The following is a 15707-nucleotide window of genomic DNA, read 5'->3' on the forward strand; positions in this document are numbered from 1 at the left end:
TTAAAAGTGAAAATAACGTGAAAAACAAACCCTCCATCACCCTCTCCCCCTCCCCCCAAAACTCCCCCACACACCCTCACCCCTCTCCCCCTCCCACCACAACAACCCCACACTAGTCCCATAGGGTCCACGTAGCCCACATGTGGCTGCCAGTATAGTCTTTCTGTGCTCCCGGACCCAGGGGGAGGCATGTCCTGTCGGGGCTGCGCACGGAGCGACCGATGGAGCGGGCTGGTCTGGGTGGAGTTGTTCGTGGATGAAGTGTCCTCATGCTGAGGCTGTTGGCCAGGATGAGCAGCCTCAAACCAGTGTTTTCTGTTATGGACTGGCCCAGTGCCCTCAAATCAGCACGCCACTCCTCCCTGGCCTGTGGATTGTCCTGCACAAATTCCGTTATGAGGGCAGAGAGCTGGTCAGCCCGCTGTGCATCGGCGGATGAAGCAGTGGCCTTGCTGGGGATCGGGCTGACATGTCCTGTCGGCGCTTCCTCAATGGGACTGTACACGGGACTGCCATGTCCCTGTGTCTGTCCTTGGCCAGACTGCTCCAGCATGTCGTTCTCACCAGAGTCACTGAAGGATAGATACCTGGGGGTTGGGAAATCTTCAGGGGTGTGCACGACTTCCACAGTGTCGTCCTCAGTTGTTCCCTAGATGTCATTGGGGCTGTCCTCAACTTCGAGGGGGGCCGTGGCTGCCACCTCCCCAGCCACACTGGACTCCTCGGACTGTGGCATTGGGCAGGTGTCTGCAGGCAGTGCAGGGAGGGGTGGGTGTAGGAGTGGGGGTGATGCACCTCCACGGGCCTTGCTGGTGGTATACATCCCAGTGTTGTCTTTGTCGCTGGGGCACGGTGGCCCCTGCCTTGGCCCCTGGATGTGCTGGGACGGTTGCTGTCCTGCTCCTCACTGTCATGCTCACTGCCTGTGGGGGTGGAAGAGAGAGACGGCATTAGTGATGTTTGGATAGCCAGCATTCATATATGGCTACGATAGCACATTCAGACAATTGTGGGTAATCGGCATTTGTGTAGGGAGCAGCATGTCATTGCATACATGGGTGGTAAATGCATGCATATGTTGGTGTCACTCATGTTGGCCAGGTGCCGTGCTGTCTAACATGCACACTGTTTACATCAACTACCCTGTGTGCCTCATGGAAATAGCAACTTTATGTGGTATGTGTCATGTACGTTACAGCCTTGCATCTGGCACTGGCTTGGGTCCCCCATGATTTACAGGGAGGGGTGTGTGTGGACAACCATGGCGTGACTCTTTGGCCAGACGTTAGCAGTGACTTTCATCACATTTGCCTTAGCAGTATTTACTTTGGACACTCACCTCCATCAGCGGATGACGTGGCGCCACACTCCATTTCTCCGACCCCTATAATGGATTCGGGCCCTATCATGGCCGCACATGTCACCTCCCACGGCATGAGTTTTATTGGCGAACTTGGTCTCCTCCGGTCTCCAAGGCCTGGTTTCTGTTCACAGAAAGGATGCTCCACACCCTCAGCCGCAGGTCATCCCACCTTTTGCGGCAATCCTTTACGGTGCAAGGAGTGTTGCCCACTGCATTCACCTTCTGGCATACTAGTGCCCAGATTTCTTTTTTTTTCTGCACCACCTCCCTCCGCATGTGTCTGCTAAAAACAGTCCCAGCATGCTTGTGTAGGGGGTCTACAAGCATTTGCAGCTTATCTGGGCTGAACCGCTCCTTTCGGAGGCGGGCAGCTCCCTTCTTTGGTGCTTTGGGCATTCCTGGGTGGTTGTAGGAACTTTCCGGTCAGTCACCAGTGTGCCAGTGGTCTTGTGTGGTGAGGGTGGCAATGGATTGTGTTTTTAAAGATGGCCGCCGTGCTCCTTCCCGTTCCTGTCCGATGACGCCATTTCCGATTCCGTAATTTAACGGTGACCGTAAATAACGGTGACCGCTATTTACGGTCACTGCTAATGCAGCGTTGGTCTATGGCGGTAGTGTTGTCTAGGTTGCGATTCATGGCGGTAGGGGGTTTTTCGGGCTCTTTTGCGGCAGTGCGCTAGGTCCCTTACCAGCATGGCGCAAAGCTCGTGCCCGCAAACTCGTAATAGTGCATTTTTAGCGGGCTGCTGCCAGCTCGGACATGCCATTTGCGCCATGCCGGCAAAGGACGGTACTTACTTCCAAACTCGGAATGAGGGCCTCTTTGTTTCCCTTAGTCCTTTCCAATGTTGCAACTTTTCTGCAACATGTTACAAGTGCACAATGTACCTTACAGTACAGTGCACTTGGGTCTTCCTTTCGATTCCAAAGGCCATAGACTCCTTCAAAGGATTTTATAAGAGAAGTACAGATGTGCCTTGTACAGGACTGGTGGCAGCTTATCATTTCACTAATTTTGAACCCTTTCTTGCCATTCAAACCGGGTTTATCGTGGTTGGCACAGGTTCGTGGCCTGGCACCAAAATGGCAATGCCACGAGGATCTTTGTCCTGTCCTTCGGCCATCTTGCCCCTTTGCCTTCCCCAGGTCAAGCCTTATTTGGGCATGCATTCTCCCACGAAACGCCAATATTTCACGGGCTTCTGCATGCCTTGTGTGTTTGCCTCCAGGATGTGGGCTGGACTGTCTAGTTTCAATACACATCCTGGGTGCCAGAGAGTCTGTCGTAATTTGAATGACTGGGACCACCGTGGTCCGTGATTAGTCCACGCCTGGTGTTCCTGTATGTGAGCAGATCTCCCATTGGGTCCTCTTTATTTTAGCGTGAAGGAGATTCAGAATAAGAAAAGGCCCCAAACACCCACACAAGGTCGATCTCTTGAGTTCTCACTGAACCTAAGATAGATAGGATCCAAGTATCCTGAAACTAAGACGCTGAGTTGAGGAACCGCTGGTGACCCGCTGGTACATTTGGCACCCTGAGCCTGCTGCTGTTGTGCTGGACCCCTCTGCATCTGATTGAACCAGAAGGTCTGCAAAGGCGCTTCGACCCATTTGAATAGTGGGACTAACTATTCACAACACCTTCATCTAAACCTGCAAGTAAGCCTCTTCGGATGTGTCCCTGGGCCAAACAGTGGGCTGACCAGCTTTCCAGGACCCTTGCTCTGAAACTGACGCCGTTTTGAGGAGACCCTTGAAACTTAATACTTCGCAAACTCTGTTTTCACGGCACTCTCACACTGAATTTCATACACTTGGCATTCCCAGGTCTGGAATAAAGAGAGAGCGCCCAAATAAGGAGTACATGCTGTTACTGTATCCCCCAGCCATGGTGACGCACTTCGCAGCTGCCTTGCTGATGTGCCCCTCTATGCGCTGAAGCCTGCTACAGTGAAACTGGCCTGTTCCATCCACCAGGAGTGGAGAAATCGCCACTGTCCTGCCAGGGAATCATTGCTTTAACTTCACCGCTGAAAGCCGTAGAGCTGCACAACTGCCACATTTGAACCTGCAACTGAAGTGGACTTGACTGCTGAAGTTTGGTTCAGAGTGCGCCAGGGGTCGGTGAGTACTAGCAACCCTTACCGGTGACCCCTTATGCATCCACCCACTTTTACGCACGAGTGTCCCCTGAGGGTCACTCACCTTTCTACAGGTCGCTTGAACTACCGCCCCATTCCCAACTCCTGGAACCTGTTCTGCCCTTTTGGGGAGACCCTCCACGAATAGTGGGAACTCATTCTTCATCGCTTCACCCACCTTCCTGAGCTGCTACAGACCCTGCAAGAGACCTGGTTTTCGCCCTCCTGCACTACCGCGTGCACCAGCGTTTAACAGTAATTTTGCGCACTAGGCTCCACTCTCCGTAGGGACTGGACTGCCACTCATTTAGGGATTGATCGATAAAGTACTGCCTAAAGACTATTTGCACTGCTTGCTTCCTTCCCTTTTAGGTTGTGGACCCATTCTTTGCTTTTACCCTTTAGGCCACTTGGTATTGTATATATGTGTTATAATAGTGTTGTATTGGCTTGATATATTACTGTTGATAATTGCTTTGTGTTGAATTTCAAAGGTCTTTAATAGATGTACATGTATTTTTAATATATATGCACCTGACTGGGAGTGATTTGTAGTGTCCTTTACTGTGTGTGCTCATTGAGGTCTTTCAGTCACCCTCACCCCTCCTGAGACCTAATCTTGACCGCCGCTAATGCTACCTTGATTGGTCTGGCTTGTCCAGAAGGTTACCCTGTTCCAAGAAACTAGGCTGGCCTTCTGAACCTCTGCCCACCAAGTCAGAGTTCAGAAATCCATCTTAACAAACCATACAGCTGGGAATTTAAGATAATACCTGCAACCAGTGCCCTTAAAAAACAGGTTGAAGCCATTTCTCCAACTGGATACTGCAACAGAAAATGTTTTGAAAATCCATACCATAGGGCCTTCTACCTGTATAACGCTGGCAGCCTGATATGCCTTGTGGATTGGCAGCTTATGTTGAAAGTTCAGCAGGTGTTCTCCAGTGGTGGGCTTGGGGACAGGAGCTCGATGCGCCCTTTCTATGATATACTTTATGGGCTCATCTATTTTCAGTGGATCTGCCCTGAGAAAATAGAGGAAGTCTTCAATACCTGTGTCTTCTGCATCCTCTAGAATCCCTACAAGACGAAGATGGTTCCTCTGCAACCAATTTTCGGTTCCTCTGCAACCAATTTTCTTGGTCTTCAATCTTGGTCCCCAAGCGCTGAGCTTCTCTGATCATGCCATCAAGGTCCGCCACTATGGTTTCATGATTGCTCTCTAGCACACTGGTGCGTTGTTCATTGTCTGTAGTGCACTCCACCTGAGCATTCAGATAGCTGTTAAAGTCTTTGAGCCTTCTTTGGCTTGCTGTTTGTAATCAATGGGCATATTGTACAGCAAGCACCTTGTAAAAAGTTTCCTGCTTGCTTGGGGTGTTTTCTTTCTGTGTTCTTAGTGGGATTTCCAGATTGTTATTTTTGCTGTGGTGCCTGCACTTTGTTAGTACTTTCCCTGGCTTGCTGTTAGTAATCCATAGGCATCCTGTACAGCAAGCACCTGGTAAGAAGTTTCCAGCGTGTTTGGAGTATTTTGGGTTTTTTTGTCTGTGTTTTAATGGTGGCCAGGGGGTTCTAATAGTGTTTTGTGCTGGTTCAACTCCTAGTGAGGATTATCTTTGGGGGTGTAGTCCTTTGTTTGTTTCTGTTCCTTTTTCCTCTCTCCTCCCATCTTGATAGCAAATGGCTGTGGGAGCCAGAGGTGACTGTCCTTTGTTAGTGGCTTCCCTGGCTTGCTGTTAGTAATCCATAGGTATCCTGTACGGAAAGCACCTGGTAAGATGTTTCCAGCCTGTTTGGGGTCTTTTGGGTGGTTTTGTCTGGGTTTTTAGTGGGATTTCCAAATCGTTTTTTGTGTTGGGGTGCCTGTCCTTAGTGGTTTAGTAGTTAGTGGTTTCCCCGGCTTGCTGTTAGTAATCCATAGGGCCATTCCTGCTTTTCACCCCCTCTGTTTGGCTTGTGTCCTTGGTCACATGACCAGGAAACAACCTTCTTCAGCAGCCCTCCCAAGATTGCCTTGCCTGGGCAGCCATCAGCTAAGGGCCTGAGGGAAAAGGCAGATCCCTCCTAAGCACCGCCACTCTGTGTTTGCCTCTGTTTGCATGCGACGCATGACGCAGACAACCTATAGTGACAGATAAGGTAAGTGTGGTGTTGGCAGGGAGTACAACAATTACTGTACTACAGTAAAACCCCTCTACTATTATTACCCAACATCATATGCCTTTATCCAAACTGTGTAAGGTAGCCATACTCTGCATTTAACCTAATTGTGCAAGGTAGTGTGAGAAACCTGAGTGTATTCTCACTGCTTCTCCCCCTGGATCCTCTGCTCAGGTGGCCAGGGGACAGCCTTTGCTTTTGGATCCAGAACCTGGGGGTGGACAAGCGAGGCAGGATCATCTGGGTGGAGGGTCCTTGGGGATTAGGAGTAGGGTATCCACCAGTGAGATGCAGTATCCCCCTTTTCCTATGGATGGTAAATCTATCCTTACTATGGTAAAGCATCTCAGAATTCCCCTTTGCTCAATTATCAATCACCCTACACTCTCTCAGCCTTAACAGGATATTGTAATCTTATCCTTTTTCCCCCTTCCCAATTCCAACACATACTGAGATGAAGAAGAGGCAACTAAGAATAGGAAAGATTACCTATGGGATCAGTCCCTATAGTACTGTGAGGAGGAAGCAGTGAAGAACTAGAGGGTGTTTCACAACCTAGTCCCTGCCACTTGTTAACACTCACTGTGAGAATAAAAGGTGGTGCATGTGAGAAACCATAAGGTGTCTCACTTGCTAGCCCCTGGGGATCTGTCATCCAGGTGGCCAGGACACGGCCATCACTTTTGGATCTAGCTCCTGGGGGTGGACCAGTGCGGTAGGAACACCTAATTGAGGGGTCTTCAGGGAGTGGGAGTGCGACACTGAATAGCCCCTTCCCTGTAACACCTTTATCCCATCCCATCCTACCAGGTAGGATACTACAGAACTCAGCTCCCCTCTTTTCCCAACAGAAACACTTTCTCACGGGCAGCTCGCTGTGAGAGAAAATGGACTAACACCCGAGCTGTATACATGACATGTCTCAATATAATGGTCAGACAGGGTCAGGCAGTTACTGACCATTACACATACTTGACTTCATTTACACTCCCCCACGGGGATAAAAGGCGGAGCACAAGAGCACATTACTTTCATGAACCTTCGAGAATGGAAAACGTAAGACCAGGAAACGAGGATGAAGAATACTGCATTGTGTGTCAGAGGTACCCGGGGCTCTCCCACGTCGATAGTCAAGGCAGTGAGAATCGCTTGCTGCCGTGGTACTGTCCTTTGCTCCTACAACAAAGCAGCGCCAGTGAAGTCAGCACAGCCGGTGAGTTGGGGAGACTGAAACCAGATAGGTCTGTGTTGAAGCCAAGGTTGCAAGCGGCAACATTGTAATAGTGAACGCTGAAGCAAACAGTGTATGAGGTGTATGTGACAATCAACGCAAGTAAAATTGAACAACAGATGAGTGATTGAACTTTGGAGCCAAGATACGATAGCTTAGACAGTGGTCTGGCACCGCGTGCATGCTCATTCGAAAGTCTCTGTAGGGTATCCAAACGAAAGAGTAACAAAGAATTCTAAATTGAAGGCCTGCAAGCAAAATCCCTTGCACAATCAAAAGTCTTTGATTTTAACAGTGTAAAGAAAGTTGATGACAAAATTGAAATTGGCCCAAGCCTGGGGGAGGGAGACTAATTGAACGTTGTGTTAAAAAGGATATGGGCATGGCTGAGGGGGAACCGGGATGAACAGAGAATCACCTGAGAAATTGTATGCATGAAAATTCTACAGACATTGTGTGAAGAGGTTCTGAGCCCAACTGAGGGGGATCCGAGGTGAATAGTGTATCACCTGAGAAATGGAGTACTTGTGAAATCCTAAAGAGGAAAATAACATATTGTTTGTTTGTCGCATCAGGCACTCTGAAAGAAGAGACTTTGAAAGGCAAAGAGACTGGGGCAGGAAGTCCCTGATGCTAATGATTGAACGTTATCCTCGTGCCAGAGAAGCCAGAGACTGTGCTAAGCTTGAGTGTACCGCCTTGTCCCGTGATGAAAACGTGGGGAAGGGAGGCCAACAGCCTGACCATCCTGACATATAATTTTGTGAACACTTCTTTCCTTTGTGTAAACACTATTTACCACACTATTTTCTATTTAGAGGTAAGGATTGGCAATAGGATTATTATTATAGGCCCTTTTATCTTTGACATGACACCACTAGGACTGTGTTATTATTATTTGATGGTCGTAGCTCTCACTCTCACTCTCAGGATCCGTCAGCTTGACCCCTGTAGCTTGGTCACCCCACTCGCCTTCCTCCTCACCTGGGGTTTCTTGTTCTGGATCTCCTCCAAGTCTCTTTTTCCACAGAGCCTTTCTTTTTTAATGCAGATAAGATCTACCTCGGAAGGAAGCCACCCTGACCCTCGGATCCAAGGTCTGGGGGGGGCCCTCTTCCGAAGCACACAAAACCAGGGGCAAAAGCCGTTAGGCATAAAAAAAACCTTCCTTAGGCTGTGTCCTGCTGATCTTTCCGCAGCAACAAGTGAAGGATGGAATCAAGTACGGAGTGGAAAGCGCCAGCGGAATGCTAGGCTGTTGAATTCTGGACCATATGTCGAAGGGTTTTGCCAGAGAACTCCAAAGTGGACCCAATAATGCACCAGGAGGAGGACAGGTAGAGTAAAAAAGAAAAAATCATTAGGGAAGACTGCAGCACAGCGAACAAAAAACAAAATAAAAGAGGCAGCAGAGCATGCAGGGCGATAAACGTTAATCACAGAAAAGAAAGAAATGAAGAGGAAACTAAGGCAGGACAGAAGGGGGGAAAACAGGCCGGAATGCCAGAGAGAAATAAAAGTAGCGTACCAACCCGGAAGCCTAACGCAAATAGGTTGCAACGCGTGGGCTTCCAGGTTGGGGCTACGTAAAAGGGCTTCCGACGAGTTGTGACTCGGAAGACTAGCCCAAAGGCGCGGGCTGCGTGCGAGCGTGACGGGTCGGCCTAATGGCTGCCCCAAAGCCATCTGCTCCAAACATGCCAGCTGCCCCTGCGTGTGACAGTATGCCCCCCTCCACGGATCACGCCTCCGGTTTACCCCGATGGAACCGCTGGGTCAATTCAGATGCATGGACGTGTGATTCAGGTTCCCAAGAGTCCTCAGAACGGGGATAGCCCTTCCATGCCACTAAATACTCTAACCATCCCCTCCTATATCTGGAATCCCGAATGGTGGACACCTCATACTCTTCAGGGATAGACTTGGAACGGCTAAGCAGGCCTTTGCCTCTTCTATTAGGGGTATCTGGATACACGGGCGTAGGAGAGAGGAGTGAAAAACAGGGTGTACCCGGTTCATGGTCTTAGGAAGTTATAACTTAAAGGCCACAGGGTTTATTTTCTTGATAATCTTAAAAGGCCCCACGAACCTGGGGGTCAGCTTGGTCGGGTGGATCCATCTAGGTAAGTACTTAGTGGACAACCAGACCCGATCACCCTCTTTCCATTCGGGACAGGGTAGTCGGGACCGGTCAGATTGTTCCTTGTACCTTCCTCTAGCTGTGACTAGACTCTGTTGGGCCGTCGTGTGGGCGGTGGCTATTTCCGCCAAGGTGGACTCAATGGCGGGTATATTGGACGGGGAGTTAAACACTGGAAGAATACCACGTGGGTGTATTCCGTATGTACAGAAAAAAGGCCCGTAGCAGTGTGTACTGCATTATTATATGGAAATTCTGCTGTGGGCAACAGGGCAACCCAATTGTATTGAAATCTGTTAATATAGCACCTGAGGTATTGTTCGAGAGAGGCATTAAGTCGTTCAGTATGGCCGTTGGGGTGCCCTATGTCAACCGTTGACATAGGGCACCCCAAAATCTAGAAGTATATTGACTTCCCCGATCAGAAATGATCTTATCGGGTAACCCATGTAGTCTGAAGATGTCTCTGAGAAAGACTTTGGGCATTTTTGATGCTGATGGCACGCCTGGTAGTGGGGAAAAAATGGGCCAGTTTGGTAAATGAATCAACCGTGACCATCAGACAGGTGGAATCCTGAGACCTGGGTAAATCAACTATAAAGTCTGTAGATATCTGGGACCATGGTCGAACAGGCAGTTCCGGTTGTTTCAGTAGACCGTAAGGTTTATAGGTGGTGTTCTTGCTTCTGGCACAAGTCAAGCACGTCTTGCAATATTTCGTTACATCTTGTCAAAAGGAAGGCCAAAAGAAGGAATTAGAGATCAGCTCCCGAGTGCTCCGTACCCGTCTATGACCGGCAGTTACATGGTCATGACCCCATTCAAGGATCTTAAGCTGTAAGGACTTAGAAGGATCATAAATCTCTGATCTATTAACAATAAGCCATCCGACCATCGGATCTGATGATGTTTGTTCCCCGACACCTTTGTCGCAAGATCAGGTGTGGTAACAGTTCTGACCTCCTGGAGGAACGAGGATACCTAGCCCACGATTCTGTTCCGAGGAAACAAGTACTCCCTAGAAGGAACGGAGTGTAACTCAGGGGTGTCGCGTCTGGACAAAGCATCCGCCAAACTATTTTGGGTACCTGGTATGTAGGTTATAATAAAGTTGTACTGGCTAAAGAAATTAGCCCAACAGGCTTGCCTCGAATTCACGCACTCCACGTTTCTGAGGATCTTTAAATTCTTGTATTCAGTACGTAGTGTGAAATGATGGGAACTTCCTTGTAGCAAGTGTCTCCACTCCTCGCATGTGACCTTAAGGGCCAATAGTTCCTTTTCTATTACTGAGTAATTCCGTTGGCTTGCAGTTAGGGTTTCTGAAAAGTATGCCACTGGGTGCTCCTTCCCGTTCTTGACTTGAAGAAGTACAGCCCCTAACGCACCCGCAGAGGCATCGGCTTCAACAATGAAGGGTTGAGTTTGGTCCGGCTTGGACAAAACTGGAGCGGTGCAGAATCTCTTTTTTAGCTCCACAAAGGCTTGATTGGCCTGGTCCGTCCACCGAAAGGCTCTGGCTTCTTTCTTAAGTAGAGCGGTGATGGGCAACACTATCTGGGAAAATTGCTCAATGAATTTCCTATAAAGGTTAGCGAGGCCCAAAAATTGTTGTACATCCTTCAAGGAGGTAGGCGTCGGCCAGTCTAGGATGGCAGATACTTTTCTTGGGTCCATGGTGATACCCTCCTGTGAAAGGATGTATCCCATATAAGGAACTGAAGAAGCATAGAAAATACATTTCTCAGGTTTTACCAAGAGGTGTTGAGACTGGAGGCGATGGAGTACTGTCCTGATATATTATCATCATCCCTTTCTAGGTCTTTTGAGTTGCGAAAAAAAGTATTTTAATCTTAGGATTCTGAAGGAGTTCCTCATTTCTATTTCATTATTCACTCCTAAAACAGCCATGGTCTCGCCAGAAATACTGGCCTTCGAAAATAAGATTTTGAGAGATGTGAATTTTAGCCGAACTAAAATCAACTATAAAGACAATGGGTCTCATTATGACATCATTTTCTTTCAGCACCCGCGAATGGGCAATAACCGGGTCATTATGGCCCTGCCGGACCCGATAATTACCCATTTGCGGCCGCTGGAAAAAAGATGCTTCCCATTCCATAGGGCCAAATGGCAATGGGGAGTAAGGACTTGCACAATGCCCCCTAGTGGTTGGGTCAGACAGTTCTGTTTGCAAAAGGGTGAATAGAAAGCCATGGTGTTCCTGGCCCAATCGATGAGTGGATTGTGTCTCCTCAGCCAGGGAATACCTAGGATGATCGGAAAATGGGCTGCTCGGAATAGGTCGAATTATAACCGTTCCGAATGCTGATGAATCTGTACCTTTATGGGTTCAGTAGAATGGGTGATTGGGCCGGAAGAAAGGGGGGAACCATCTTCCCCTTCCACCTTCTGGGCATCTTCTCGTTTCAACAGGGGGAGACCTTGTTTGTGGGCCCAAATGGCATCCAAACACGACAGCTGCCTCTGCGTGTGACAGTAGCTTGCTCCCATCTGTAGATTTAGGAATAGATAGGCATTTTTCAAACCCTTTTTAAAGCTCAATAAACACTCTTGAACTGTGGTCACTTGTGTCTGTCTTACTGTTGATATCTTGCCTTTCTTACATGCCCAAAGGCACACTTTGAGTGAGGCTGGGCACGAGAAGGGACAGCTCTTTCGGGGCTGATGCAAATCAGGCTGTGGAAGTGGGAAGGCCAACGGGCTGATCGGCAGTTGTACGGATCAAGAGTGAGCCAGGCAAAAAATACACTCTTTTGGGAAGCCGTAAGCGTTCCAAGGCTGGAGCCGAGTGAGCGGAGGAAAGAACCCTTCGAGTTGCATGAAAGCGCCCCGTGGCCCTCCCGGGTGAATGACAGAGTTGGGGAGGAGCAGAGGAGGCATTGGTAACGGCCTTGACTGCTGCATGAATAAGATGAATGAGGCCAATTAACATGACCGGCGAGTTATCAAAGGCAATAAAAGTCTGGTTTGTGTTAAAGAGAAAGTAACTGTAATGTGAAAGTTGAAGATTGTGCGTGTGCCGATAAAACATGAATGGAAAGAACAATTGCTGAATTGTAAAAGGAAAGGATACAAAGAAACAGAGTGGTCCTGCAAACTGAAGTCGCACATTCGAAGATCTCTGTGAAATATTATAAGAGTTGAAAGATATTACAGCAGGAACCAAAGGAAAGAAAGTAACCGCAAAAAAAGAAAGTTGAATTAAGGGAATTGCAGAAGTATGTGAACTTTGAATATGACAAGAAGGCAAAGTATATGAACTTTGAAAAAGGGCAAGAGGGAAGAATAAAGAGAATAAGAACTACAACTACCAAGAGGCAATGGTGTTACAAGATGAGGAAGAATGTGAATTGCAGAATTGTTGAAAGAGAGGTCGAAGTGGTCAGGCAGAGGTCTATATAAAGTTCTTGCAGTTTCGAAAGTCTTTGACAGTAAAAAAAATACCTGAGAAAAAAGTGGGGAAGGGAACTCCCACAAATAAGACAGGCTCGAGCCTGGCAGAGGGAAGCATGTGTGGAACTGTGTGATGAAGTGAAAGATGAATGGACAGGCTCGAGACCAGCAGAGAGAAGCCTGAGCAGAACTGTGATGTGAAAAGAGTATTGATGACAGGATGGCTGAAGCCTAAGGAAGTGATTGAACTACTAGAAGTTTGAAGACTGAACTGCTGAATTGTGCCAGTAAGCCAAAGTGTGCAAAACTGATAGAACTATGCCATCCACCTATACATTTTAAGAAGCTCTCTAAACCCTGTGGGCTGAATGTGGGGAAGGGAGTGGTTACTTAAGCCAATGTGACATTTAATTTGAGACACTAGTTTCCTTTTGTATTCCCTTAACACATTTGTCATTTTAAGGAGGGCAAGCTTAGGTTTTCTTAGTATAGACCTTTTTATTTTGACTAGACTGACATGGATTTGTTTGTTATTTGTTTAATGGTCGAGACTACTCCCATTCTAGAGTTAGGACCAGTTAGGAATTCTACCAACCCAACCAAAATACTAAATAAAGGTTTTCAAAAGTTTCCATTGTATCTGTGTCTACTGCTCGATACCATGCCTTACATAAAAAGCCAACATGTCCCTCTAAAGAAGTCAGGCAGAGTCAGGCATTTTAAAACACCCATAAACACCTGCACTCATTAATTGTCCTAATTGCAGTTGGGCAAGGGAAGCCAAGAACTCACACCTGAAACCTCTTGACAGGGAGCAGGTGTATAAAAGGTGGAGTCCTCAGCGGTGCAGTGGAGAGCAGAAGGGAGGCTGCAGGGCTGAGTCCTGCAGGGGATCCCTTCTCATTCCTAAGAGAAATTTTGACACAGAGCAATCTGGGGATTTTGACTGAACCAGAGGAGCCAAAGAGCAGGGAGTGGCAGGAAGAGAAGCCTGGAGGATCCAGAGGGGAACGGCGTGCCAAGATGCTGGCCCGGTGTTCATGAGGTGCTGCAGCGTGGCTATGGAGCCGTGCCTCCACTGAGCCTGAGCAAGTCAGCCTGTATCCTGCCGGCAGTGTTCTGTAAAATGCTTGTTCCCCTTTGGGAAGTGTGCCGGTCTCAAGGGTATCTGAGGGGCAGGTGGTGAGACTGTGACCTCGATCCAAACCCATTTTACCTGCTAGCAGGCACCGCGCTACTGTTGGTGGATCTCATGAGATGGAGAAAAACTCAGTAGTGTGTGAGTGTCTGGAGCAGAGCGTTGTTGTGAGAAGAGCCTGGTGAGCGAAAGCGGGATGAAAGCAAGCTAAAGCTGGAAAGCAGTGAAAGAAAGCAAAGCGAAGCAAGAGAAAGGTAAAAGCAAAGCCAAGCAAGCGAAAGTTGGAAAGCAGTGAAAGAAAGAATAGCGGAATGACAGAAAAGGTGCGATGGAGGGGCAGAAGTAATGAAAGACAGCAAAGTGTGCCGGCCGCACCGAAACACCCAAGAGTGGGTGTGAGAGGACCCAAAAGTAAGGAGAAGTGTGGAAGCAACCCAAGAGTGAGAAAGGGTGCAAGCAGCCCGAAAGAAATATAGATAGTGCAAGAGGCACGTAAAAAGACAAATGAAGGTGCAAGAGAACATTATGTAAACTGAAGGTGCAAGAGAGCACAGTGAAAAGGAGAAGTGTGCAAAGAGCACAGAAAAGTGGAAAGAAGGTGTGTGGGAAGCACAGTAAAGTAGAAAAGGGCAGAGTGAAAGCAGCACAGAATGGGAAAAGGTGCCAGAGAATAAGGAGAGGGGTTAGAGATCAGATTTGTCGCGTCTGGAAGGAGCAAAGAGCCCAGTGTTCTCGAAAGTCTCTGATACTACCCCCACGAAAGAGCGATACAGTGAACAGTGCATCCTGACAAGAGGAACTTTTTTTGTTTGTTTATTGAACTTTCTAAAGAGGCGCTAGGATTGGGGAAGTGAACCATTAGAGGCTAACTAAAGACATAATTCAACTTGGAGAAGAGCGGCCTAGAATTGGGAATGGACCCCTGAGAGGCCTAACAGGAACTGTGTGTTTTATTGTGGGGAGCTTTGTAAAATATGGGCATGTGAACCTCTAAAGGATTTGTACTTTTGAAAATGTGAACTTTAAGTCTGAAGATTTTAGTACTTTGAAGTTTGAACTGAATTTTGTGAAACCAAGAGGGTCTAAGCTTGGGCGAGGGAAGCTTGAGAGGCCCATTGAATATTTAGGAATCTGAAAAGCTTGAGCTTGGGCAAAAGGGAGCCCTGAGAAGCCTAATGAAGTGGAAAATAAGAGAAGGCTTCAGTCTGGGAAAAGGAGCTCGGAGAACCCTGCCTACGTTGTAAGAAGAAGTGCACATTTTATTTGGAACTGTGAGAACTTTGCTGAACTATGGTAAACCTGAGTGTCTTGAACTTGTGGAGAAGCTCCAGTGCCATTCAGTTTTACTTTGAACACTAGCGCTTTGGGACCATAATTATGGTTAAAGGCGCTATACAACTGAATGAATGAATGACTAATATCCTGGACTGTATTATTAGTTTCCTGAGTTTGTTGTCCGATCATTTTCATCTCTGTTAATATGGCTTGTAATTGCAACGGGACATCCATTTTGCCAACTCGCCCAGAGGAGCGACGCACGGCTGCAGTGCTAGAGGCGATGGCATCTGGAATATCTGCATCAGAGTCTGTTGAGGAATGTGGCATAGCACAATAATTGGAGATGCCAACCCAGTTATAGATCAGGTTGTGAGCTGTGTGCCCGTGGGTCAGATATGGATCCTGGAGTCTCTATGTCTATCACGTACTTCGGCCTCATTCGTCGCAGTGGGTGGTGGGCAGCCAAATGGCATGTATATATACAGTCAGCTGGCCTGCAACACACATCCAGGCAGCAGAGGTGGAGACAGGGTAGGGCCTGAGTGGGCAAGGCCCACCCAAAATCTGTAAATGCCCACACAGAAGTGTTGTGTGGGCATTTACAGATGCCAATGTCGCCGCAGTGGGCCCAGCTTTATTAGCTTTGGGCCCCACTTGTTAGACAATACAGGCTATGCCTCTACCAGGCAGTAGAGCAAGATTGATGTCCCACCAGTTCGACATGCAGTGCAATATAATCCTTGTCTATGCAGCCTGGTCAGGCGGAGTGCCCCACACAATCCACCTATTACGCGAACCAGCATCAGATTACACATAGGTAGCCGTCAGTGATC

The sequence above is a fragment of the Ambystoma mexicanum genome, chromosome 3p (genome assembly GCF_040938575.1).
Source record: "Ambystoma mexicanum isolate Mex_15411 chromosome 3p, UKY_AmexF1_1, whole genome shotgun sequence".
In the NCBI taxonomy this organism is placed as follows: domain Eukaryota; kingdom Metazoa; phylum Chordata; class Amphibia; order Caudata; family Ambystomatidae; genus Ambystoma; species Ambystoma mexicanum.